The sequence below is a fragment of the Physeter macrocephalus genome, chromosome 11 (genome assembly GCF_002837175.3).
Source record: "Physeter macrocephalus isolate SW-GA chromosome 11, ASM283717v5, whole genome shotgun sequence".
NCBI classification, from domain to species: Eukaryota; Metazoa; Chordata; class Mammalia; order Artiodactyla; family Physeteridae; genus Physeter; species Physeter macrocephalus.
In genome coordinates this window covers 75977705-75988628 of record NC_041224.1, presented here as the reverse complement: position 1 = coordinate 75988628, position 10924 = coordinate 75977705, and the positions used below count along the sequence as shown (strand labels likewise).

At 42.0% G+C, this 10924-nt stretch overlaps 1 protein-coding gene across 9 annotated transcripts in view; it reads left to right on the top strand.

Moving 5' to 3' along the window:
* Positions 1-1524: 1524 nt before the first annotated feature.
* MEF2A (myocyte enhancer factor 2A) overlaps positions 1525-10924 on the top strand; it is a 188403-nt gene continuing 179003 nt past the window's right edge. For 3 of the 9 annotated variants that reach the window (XM_024114966.3, XM_024114963.3, XM_024114970.3), the window contains exon 1: positions 1528-2021. The gene's annotated coding sequence lies outside the window, so the exon portion shown is untranslated. Of the gene's footprint in view, positions 2022-6560; positions 6643-10924 lie in introns of those variants that run through there. The other 6 variants (XM_024114971.3, XM_055088190.1, XM_024114969.3 and 3 more) reach the window with 5 other exon arrangements.

The following is a 10924-nucleotide window of genomic DNA, read 5'->3' as shown; positions in this document are numbered from 1 at the left end:
CCTCACCTTTTCCTTCCTGAAGGAAAACTGTTCAACTCTTCTATTTTCTTGGAGCAGAGAAGCCAAATTCAGCTGGCTTTGCAGCTTCTGGCAGATTAAAAAGTGTGCATTTCCACATGACTTGCTGAGTTACACCAAATTCGAACGTGTTTTTAAAAAAACCTCCCTGCTGCTGGCTCCTCTGAACGCTGACATTGTGGGGCTCTGAGCACAACTCCAGGTTAATTTTCCAGTGTCTGGTGTTTATGTGTCACTTTTGTGTTGGGTTCTCCCCAGTACATTGCCTTGTCCTTGAGGGAGGAAGCCTGTTAGTCTCCAGCTTCCTTTGTAACTTCCCAGCTCCTCTGCCCACAGCCTCTGCGCATCTGCTCACCCACCCCAATCACTTTGTTTCAAAGTGCTGTGCGACTGAATTTCTCATCTTCAAATGAAAATAATTATTTGGCTTTGTATCCACTGCATAGGTACCTCTGGGTGCATAGATAAGCAGCGTGGCCGTAGAAACTCCAGAGGCGAGCAACCTTCATGATGCAAAGACTACAAACGGCTCACCTCCTAACGACCTCCCTAGGCAAAAACCAATAGCGCCCAAACACATTTCCTTTGAACCGCTCTCAGAAAAGGCAGTAGGCAGAGTGGTCAGGAGTTCAAGTGCTCAGTGCCCTCCTCTTAAGCTGTAACCTCAAAAGGTCACTTTAGCGCTCAAGCTTCCCTTTCCTCCTATGTAAAATGGGAATAGAAACTGAAGCTACTTTATGGGGATGTTGTAAGGATGATGAGCTATCATATTGCAAACTATTCAGCACACAGTTTAGCGCTCAAGGCATACTAGCTGTGCCTATCAGTAACTAGCTATTACTAGTAGTTAAGATTAGTAGTTTGAGTCTCTCCCCGGACGCGGCGAGCTTGGCTTGGGTCGAAAGCCCGAAAGGGGTCGCCCGCCTTCCAGCCTTCCAGGCCCCTTTAAGTCCTACTGTCTGGGGGCCGGGGTCCGAACCGCCTTGGCGCGCCAGGGGCCTGAGTCCCAATTGAGCTTGCTCAGTGAGGGTGACCTGGTGGCCGCGCAGGCGAGGGCACAGGTGCGGTCCCAACCGCAATGTGGGTGTGGGCGCGGGCGTGGCGAGCGGAGATCTGGGGCGCCAAGCTTGCCCAGAGGGCGGGGGTCTGGCAGCGGCTCCAGGAGCCCGGCAGGGGGTGTCTGGGCCCTCCCGAAGGACGCCGCCTGGCACCGGACTCCGGACGACTGACGGACTCGCGCCCCGAGCCCCGGCCCCGCCCCTGGGACCCCGCCCCCCGGCGCCCCGGGTTGGCTGGAGCCGGCGGCCAAGCCAGGCGATTTGCCACGCGCCGCGTCTCTGGAGCCGCTCTGAGCCCGGCCCCCGCGGCTGGTCAGGGAGGCAACAGTGGGGGAGGCAGGGCTACAGGGCGCGACGCCGCCAGGCTGCCCCGCCCTAGGAGGCGCCCGGGTCCTCATCAAGTGACCAGTATCCCTTCCAGGAGAACACGGTCCTTCAGAGGGAAGCGAGCTCCAGCCTGTAGCCCCGGCGCCAAACCGCCGTCATCTCCTTCCTGTGCCGGGTGATCCGTCTCCTTACCCACCAGAAAACATAGTCCGCCCCTCACGTCCTTGTGGGGTAGTGCTGGCTTCCAAACAGTGTGACTCTCTTTGCCCGCACCCTTGTCTTTCCCACTCCAAGTGCTCTAGGACCCACCAAGAGGATAAATCAGCTCTTTGATGAAACCTTAAGGGAGAAGCCAGAAAGGGTGCGGAGGGAAGTGAAGGAAAAGGCGAGCTTGGCGGAGGGACACAGAGTACCGTCGAATAGTGCGCACGCGCGCCGACAGGAACGAGTTCCGGTCTGGCCCGGGCCTGCCTCCTAAAAATAGCCCCGGTGTGGGGATCCGTGCGCTGATGTCCCGACGAGTCCCGGGCTGAAGGAGGCGGCTCCGGGCGGCGCGGAGCGCTGGTGGCGGCCCCCCGTTGCGGCTTGTGTGCGCCCGCCAGCTGCGCCGGAGAGACGGTGAGGGCCGCGGGCGGCAGGGCTCAGTCTGCGGGGCCAGAGGGGCGGCGTCTCGGCGAGGGGGCTGGGGGCGCCGGGGAGGGGGCGACGCGGCCCAGGAGTGGCGCCTGCGGGGCTCCGGGGACAGCAGGACGGTGTAGTGTCCGGCTGGCAGAGAGCAGGGGTCGAGGCGCGCGGCGGCGGGGCGGGTGGGGTGCGGGGGAGCGGCGAGCGGTGGTCGCGTCGGGGTCGGAGGCGAGGGGCAAGGCGCCTGCGGAGGTGGGGGCGGGGTGCCCCGAGGGCGGGCCCGAGGTCTAAAGGGGTGTCTCGGGCGGGTGGAGGGAGGCTCGGCCGCGCAGGCTCGGCGCGAGGAGCCTCCCAGGGCGCGCTCCGCGTTTGGGGCTGGGGGGCGGTGGTGGACGTCGCCTCCTTGAAAGTTGAAGGAGTTCCCTGGGGGCCCGGAGCCTCTCTGTAGGGGAGCGCCCGCGGGCCGTTTTCTTAATCTTTCAATGTGAGGCCGGGGTCTCCCCGAAGCGGTTTACCGGGGGGTGCGGGGGGCGTTTTGCGCTGTTGGACTCGAAGAAGTTCCCCCACTTCTGTTTGGGAGAAGGTTGGTCTAACGGAGTGGAACTCGTGTGTGTGTGTGTGTGTGTGTGTGTAAAGGTTGGTCTAACGTAGTGGAACTCGTGTGTGTGTGTGTGTGTCAGTGGCCGTGTGTGTGGATTTGTGTGTGGATGTCAGTGGCCGGGTCGGTACTTGGGGCCAAGAGGTGGCCCGGGTTGGGGGCACCTGCGGGTGCGGACGCCCGACCGTGCGGGGAGACGTCGCGGGGAGGGAAGTGGCTACAGAGGGAACCGCTCGCTGCCCTCACCCAGGACGTCCATCTAAGTAGATCCCGGCTCGCAGGGACGGTTTTGTGTGAGAAGAAACTTTGCCTTTTAGTTCGATTCCATCTGTCTTTGATCAGTGAGGATTTATTAGTAGGTGAGATAGTGCAAACAAGTTTGGAAAAGATGAGCATTTATGAATTAGAAAAACAAGTGTTTTTTTTGTTATTTTGTTTTTTGGTTTTTTTCCCCTTTAAAGTGTAACTATAAAAATGTCCTCAAACCTGATGACTGATTACTGAGATAAGAAGCGAGCCTTCTGTCATGATCCAGTAGGGAACCATGTGTAGATTGAAGACTAGCAGCACCGTGTTAACCTGCATTTTATGTTACAATGAGATTGTGATTCCAGTAAGTGTGCTTTTAGAAAGGCCTGCTGTGTGTGGTGTGTTGAGAGTGTGTGTATTTTAAAACAAATACTGTCTAAAAATTTTTAAGTTTTAGCACAGTTATGTTTTCATTGTGTCTTGTATCTATTACTATATGGAGAGAAGGTTCTCTAAAGCTGTAATTAGGTGTACATTACAGAAGAGCACTTTTCCTTTAAGAATCCAGCTGTGTTGTTTTGGCATCTGCCAAGTACTCCAGTTGTCAGTTTTAAAATCTGTTACCTTGGCAGTACTTGTACAGTCTGTGGAAAAGTTAAACAAAATAGCATAAAGATTTTTTCTGCAAACACAAAAACGGCATTTATTTTAATAGTGTGAATTTAGGAAATGAGGATAAAATAACTATATTGTGTTATTATGGCTTTTGTATATACGTCTTTTGGTTTGGGGTGTTTTTTGTTTTTGTATTTTTGGTTTAGTTTTGGAAGGCTCAGTCTATACTCATTTCTTTTCCTGTGAATGGCAACTTTTGTTTTAAGAAAAAAGTCAAAAGTGTTTTCACTAAAGTGGAAGACAATTTCAGTTAGACTTTATATCAAACATAGTGAACACATGTTATATAAAACACTAAGATTAGTTCTATATGATGATGCACTAACTGATTCTGGAATCACTTCTAATTCTCAGTGAGCGTTGTAGTAAAAAGTTGTGATAATGGTGTTAAAATGAAAATACTCTGAAGAACTAAAACTAGTGATTTAAATACTTTGCAGACACAGGCTTTAATGATTCTGTTGGAAGAGTGCTTTCTATAGAAACTTATTTACTAAAGCCGTCAACGATTGTGAGATGGTAGTGACCTCTCTAAACACAGGTTTTTCATTTAGTTCACACTGTTGTTATATATGAAACTATGGTTTTATTCCTACTGGAGCAAAGATGATAAAATCATGTTAACTCCTTAAATTGCTTCCCAGCAAAAGTCCAATAAAATTGTTTAGGGCAATGAGTGAATGAATGGTGGGGAGTGCTCAGTAGAAGGAAAATAGCTCTTTGGGACTCAGGAATAATAATTGTAAAGTCACCATGTTGAATTAGGGATTGAGAATAATCTTCTATATTGTTAGAGTTATGTTTCCTTAATGGGTATGTTTGACAAAGATTATTTTGTAAATGCAACTGGAAATAATCTTTTAAAGATGAGTAGTTTTGAATGGTGATGTTTTATTTTTCAAGGCAGTTGCATTATTGCTTTGTATTTTACATTAAGAATGCAGTGCAGATTAATATTAATTTTATTAATATTCAAGCAGTAGCAGTGTCGTCACTCATTAATTTTTTGGTTACCAAGAGAAATATCTAAGTGTATTCTGAGAGTGGTTAAGTAATTGTGGAAATGTTTATTAGAATGTGATTTTGAAGTTTGAAATATTTTAATAAAATCTTTTTAGTAGATTTGTTTTCCGATTTAGGAAGGGGAAGCCATAAGTAAATTTTTTACTGGGAAGTAGCATGCTTATCAGTGTGGTTTTGGGAAGCCACTTTTTTTTCCCTCCCTTTGCTGCTTTTATAAAGTCTGGCAAAAGGAATTTAGAGTAACACACAATGATGATGGTCCTAGATTTTCTTTGGGCATTTCTAATTTTATATATTCTGTCTTGTAATCAGACCATGCACCTATTTTTTGTTTGTTTGTTTTGGAAGATACACTCATGGTACATATGAATGTTACAAAGTCTAGCTGAAGTTTTCTTTTGTCAGTGATGGGGCAATGAAAATACTGCTTTGTGGACTGAAAATGATCAGCATTGCCTTTTTGTGGATTAGAAAGAAAATTTCTGAACGTTCTTAGTAAATTGAGAAGTGAGTGCCCTCTCAATGTTTGAAGTAATAAGAGAAGTGTAAGTATGGAAAATCAAATCTGTCTTCTAGTTAGATAACTTCCTGCATAGAACACTCTAACACATTGCTGATTTGCAAGTCCTCATAAAGGAAGGCTGCTTGACTTTGTCATCAGATCTTGGTTCTGATCCTAGCTCTACCATTGACAAAGTTATGAGACATCTTCTGTAAAATGGGAAGGAATTACACCACCTGCCCCATAGAATTGTTAGAATTAAATGAAATCATGGTGTGATAGTTCCTAGGGCATTCCCTGAGACTTGAGGTACTAAAATGCATATTGCCTCGTCTCCCTTCATCTCTTCCTGCATACATCCCTTCCTTCCTATGTAGATTGTATAGGTACTCTGCCCAATACCTGTACCTTTAGTGTTTGTTACCAAAAGGACTTCATGTATAAGTACAGGAGAATGCTCATATATTTGTTTGGGATAAAATATCCCAGCATCTTAAATTCATTGTCAGATTAAACATAAAATGTTTAGTTGGCTGATCTGCAATCATTGTTGGATTCTAACTTCCATGATCTCTCTACATAAAAAAAAAAAAAGTGAAATATAAGTATTTTTCCTACTTTTCACTGAAACATGTCTTCTGGGAATTATGTGTGGGAGTTATCTTTAAGATATGATATTTGAAATTTGAAATTACAAAAATATTTTTATAACATACCTGGAATAGGTATATCAAAAAAATAGGTTTTCTTTAGTTGGTAATTTTAATTTTTTATTTTTCATTTTACTTGCTTGGTTGAACTAAATTATTTTATTTAGGTGTGCTTTATCTGTGTATGGTTTATCTGTGTACGCTATGATAAATGGATCCTGTGTCCAGTTTATTATAATTGAAATTATAAGCTCATTTGTTAATAAGTCTCATGCATGGCATGGGATATGTGTTGGCACATATTTAATAAATACTATATTATTTATATAGATATATGTTATTTACTGATTTTAATATTTTTGTATTTACTAAATTGATATTTACTGAACTTAGTATTTTATTTAATATTGAATCATGTTAATAATCACTCAAGATGAAATCATAAGCATATGAGTTAAGAAAATTAGCTGGTTTATGAAGTGGAATACCAGATTTTTCAATATTGGTGTATGACAGCAGATAATTTACTTCTTCATCAGTTTAATACCTGTTGATGCTGAAAACCAGAGGAATTGTTAACATGGGTGAGAAACAGACACTAGCTGATCAGACTTCTAATAGCTATCAACCAAGGCACATCTTTTTATGGTTGTCTTGAATCAATATTAATTTTATTTTCTTCCTTATACAAAAATGTAAACTTTAATTTATGAACTTAAATTCAGCCATCAATAAAGTTACATTGGTATATGTTTTGAGAAACATTTTGGTAGTGGGTGGTAAATTTATACTGCATGAGCTGGACCTTTTCACCAGGTTATTTTTGTTGCCAGCAGCATGCATGTGGAGCTTGACTTGGATTAGTTTGAGGTATGATTTGTGACCCTTGGAACAAGAGGATACTCTCCATTTAACCTGGTAAGATAACTTGTAGTTGTTGGCTTATTAAAACAAGGTGCTCTTGCATTGACTAATATTGTATTTGCTTATCTCACTTTTTATCCCCACCCCTAGCAATCCATCTTTTACATAGAGATTAGAATTACATTTCTAAAATTCAGATCTAAATTGCATTCTTCTTTTAAAAAAAACTTTGAAGGCATGTAAAATCAGTAAAGAGGCAGTAACTTAAAAGATAAGAGGTTGACGTCTAAAATCTGACCGCCCAAGTTTTAGAATACCCACTCTAGCACGTTTTCTTTGTCAAGTTCTCAGTCTTCTTGAGGCTCAGTGTATAAAATAGTGATTATAATGTTATTTACTTTGTAGAGTTGTTGAGACGATTGAATGAGATGTGTATTATCAAGCTTTTAGCACAGTCCTTGGTACCTAAAATGCAGTAATTTTTTCTCCTACTATTACTATCATTACCGCTACTGCTGTTGCCATTAGTCACGGTTCACTTCATAGTATGATTCTATCCTATCTTTCTAGGCTCATTGTCAGCCACAACTCTTCAGTTTCTATGACCCAGTTAAGGCCAGCTATTTGCTCCTCCCTGAAAAGGCTATTATTTTCATGCTGATGTCTCCCACTTTTATTTTTCTAGCCCAGAATTTTCTTGAGCTTAATATCCACTTGGAAATCTAGTTGGGATTTCAAACATAATGTTAGCCACGTGACTAAGATATAGCTATTTATTCCTCTCCCCCAACCTTCTTCCTCTCTCCTACCCTCAAACCCTGGTGTCTCTGCTGGCCCTCCCCATCTCAGTAAATGGCAGGACTCAAGCCAGAAACCTAAGATATCATTTCGGATTCTTTTCTTTTCTCTCAGATCCAGCCCATCCACACGTTATGTTGTACCTTCAGAATCTATCTTGAGCCAATCCACTGCTCTTAGCCTTCACTGCCTTCACCTCTTTATTTCAAGGCATCATTATCTCTTGCATGAATTACTGCAGTAGCCTCCTGACTGGGCTTCTTGTTTCTTTTCCTGTTCCTCACAAGTTCTTTATTCACAAAGCAGCCCTAGGGACCATTTTAAGAGCCTCAGTCATGTCATTTTTCCTTAAAATCTTTCAGTGACTTCCCATTCCTCTCGAATGGCCTGTATTCTTTTCTGCGACCTGAAGGGCCCTGAATGATCTTTCTCCTTCTCATTGTTCTTCTGTTCATTCACTGGATGCCAACCACTTGCGCCTCCCAGTGTTCTTTAAACTTTTTACTTCCTTTTTAGGGTCTTTTGCACTTTTTGTACTACCTGCTTGAGATGCTTTTCATAAGGCTGGCCTGGCCAAACTCTTTGGAACTTGGCCCAGATCTCACTTTCTCACTCAGACCATCCTGTTTAATGTTGCAGTCTGTTAGTTACTCTGTCACACATCTTGTTTATTTTCTTTAAGATACTTAGTATAATTTGTACATATCTTGTTATTGCTTAATTATGGTTTTTCTCCATTATCAGAATGTAATATATCTATATCTTCATTCATGTTTTTGCCAGGAATTGGAATGCTCACTTGCTCATATTTATTGTTTAAGTTGTAGCTCAGATGTTATCTTGATACCGATTTTAATGTTTTTAGACAAAGTTTTCCTCCCTTGCTCTTGATGCACACACTATTTGTAGAGTAAAATCCATTATAGACTATTTAAAGTATTATAATTGATGTCATTCTCTTCTGCTAGGTGGAGTTCCTATGTCAAAGACTGTGTTGCTCTTTCTGTATGCTCAGTACCAACCAGTCTGTCATGCCACATATTAAATCTCCTTAAATGTTGAATTGAGTGGAAGTTGTCCTAATCAACTGAAATGACCAACACAAACCAGTTTTCCCAAATGAGACTTTAACAATTATAAAAGTACTTTCTAGATTATAAAATACTAGTTCGTGCATTTCCTGTACATATTAATATATGTATTTTGGGTCAAGGCAGGAATCCCAGAGCTATCGAGCCTAAGTATAATAGCATTTCCTGAGATTCCATTTTGTGAGAGCTTTTGTGGCCAGCATTAGGAGCCTAACAACTATTTGTAATGGTGAAGATCATTCCACATTCTAAATACCTAAATTACAAATGAGCTTTTGGAACATAACCTGTTTGCAAGTTGGGGACTATTTTAGCAAAATGTTTATTTTGATGCTGAAAACCTTTTTCTTAATGGTGTTAAGCTTATTTTCACATGGATTATGAAGGGAAAGGGAGAAAAGAATCTGCGAGTTGAGATTTTGTTTTTCAGAAATGGCTCAGTTTTCCCAAAGTAAAGTTTTGGTATTGGCAGAAGGTTGTTGTTGTTTTAATGTTTTGCTTTGGGAAAACCTTAGAGAAAAGTTACAAGACTAGTACAGTGAACTCATATACCTGTCACCTAGATTCACCGGTTCTTAATATAGTTAGCATATTTGCCTTATGATTCTCTGTATTTGCAGAGTGGCCCCAAACTCCGGAAACAGATATTATTATTTTATTTTATCTATAATTTGAAGCTCCTTGATTACATCTTCTGGAGTATGCCAAAGATTCAAGTTTATTCAGTTAAAGTCAGAGGCATATCATCTGAGGGAGAACATCACAGATGCATACAAGAGATAGATTGGAAATGCTGCATTAATGTACTTTGCTAACAAGGAAACCACATATTAAACATATTAATCTCATTCAGCGTATCATGTATTGTGCTGTAGTAGCAGGAATCCACTCTGTAGATCTTTTTCCTTCTCTTTTTTCCTCTTTTTTTTTCTTTTCTCCTTTTTCTTCCTTTTCCTATTATAATTATTTTTACTGTTAACCATTTGAGAGTAGGTCTCACACATGATCCTTTACCCTTGGTGCTTCAGCAATATTGTCTAAGAACGAAGAGATATTCTTACATAACCACAGTATGATGGATTCAAGAAATTTAATATTGATACAATAATTTACTATACAGTTCATGTTGAAATCTCTTCAGTTGTGCCAATAATATCCTTTAATAGTGTTTTTTTTCTAATTCAGTGTTATTTATTACATTTTAGTTGTCCTATCTCCTTTAATCTGAGACAATCCTTCAACGTTTTGTTTTTCTCTGGCATGATAGTTTTGAAGAATACAGGTCCTTTGTTTTGTAAGATGCAGGAATACCACATAAGTGATGATATATTCTTCATTAAAAAAGGCAATATAATGTCTTTTTGACCCATTGTTGTTGTTTACCTGAATCAGTTAAGGTTTGAAAACTCCATATAAAAGTTTTCATTGTCCCCTTTGTTATTGTTGCATAATCTTTGGGGAGACCCTTTGAGACTGTGTAAATACTCTGTCTTCCCTCAGAATGTTCACATAATGGTTTTAGCATTTGTTGATGATTTTTGCTTGAATCAGTTATTACACAGCGGTTTCAAAGTGGTGTTTTTCTATTATTCCTTCTACAATTGTTAGTCAGCCTTCTATTCAATTGTAAATTAGAGCTTTTCCTTTTCATCGCCTATTTAATATCAATATAAGTTTATAGATTCTTTTTTTATAAAGTAGGTTATACTCTATCACCTGTCAGTATTCATTTTAAAAAATATTTATTTATTTTTGGCTGCATTGGGTTTTCGTTGCTGCACACGGGCTTCCTCTAGTTGCGGCGAGCAGGGGCCACTCTTCATTGTGGTGCATGTGCTTCTCATTGCGGTGTTTCTCTTGTTGTGGAGCACGGGCTCTAGGCGCACGGGCTCTAGAGCGCAGGCTCAGTAGTTGTGGCGCATGGGCTTAGTTGCTCTGTGGCATGTGGGATCTTCCTGGACCAGGGGTCGAACCTGTGTTCCCTGCATTGGAAGGCAGATTCTTAACCACTGTGCCACCAGGGAAGTCCCCTGTCAGTATTCATTTTGATGTTCCAAATTAACTCAGATTTGGTCAGTGGGAGCTCCTTCAACTTAACTCATTGATTGTTTTGACATGTTTCTATCATTTCTGGAGCACTTCCTTACTTTGGGGACAGAAGATGTTCCAGACTCATCTTCTGCTTTTCCTGCAGCTGTCCTAGGATCAGCCATTTCTTCAGGGAGTCCTGGTTTCTTTCATTGGGTTAAGAGTATTTAGAAGTCAAGAACTGGGCAGTAGGTATGCTCGTTGATACTGGAATATCATTGTTTTAGAGCCTTTTCAGCTGACCAAGCTGAGAAATTTTGAGTTTATGCTGATTGCTCAAGCAGTAGATTGTAATTTTTCTTTACGTTCCTGGAACTCCTTAGCACAGAATCTTTTCTTTTGAAACTGTTAACAGTTTA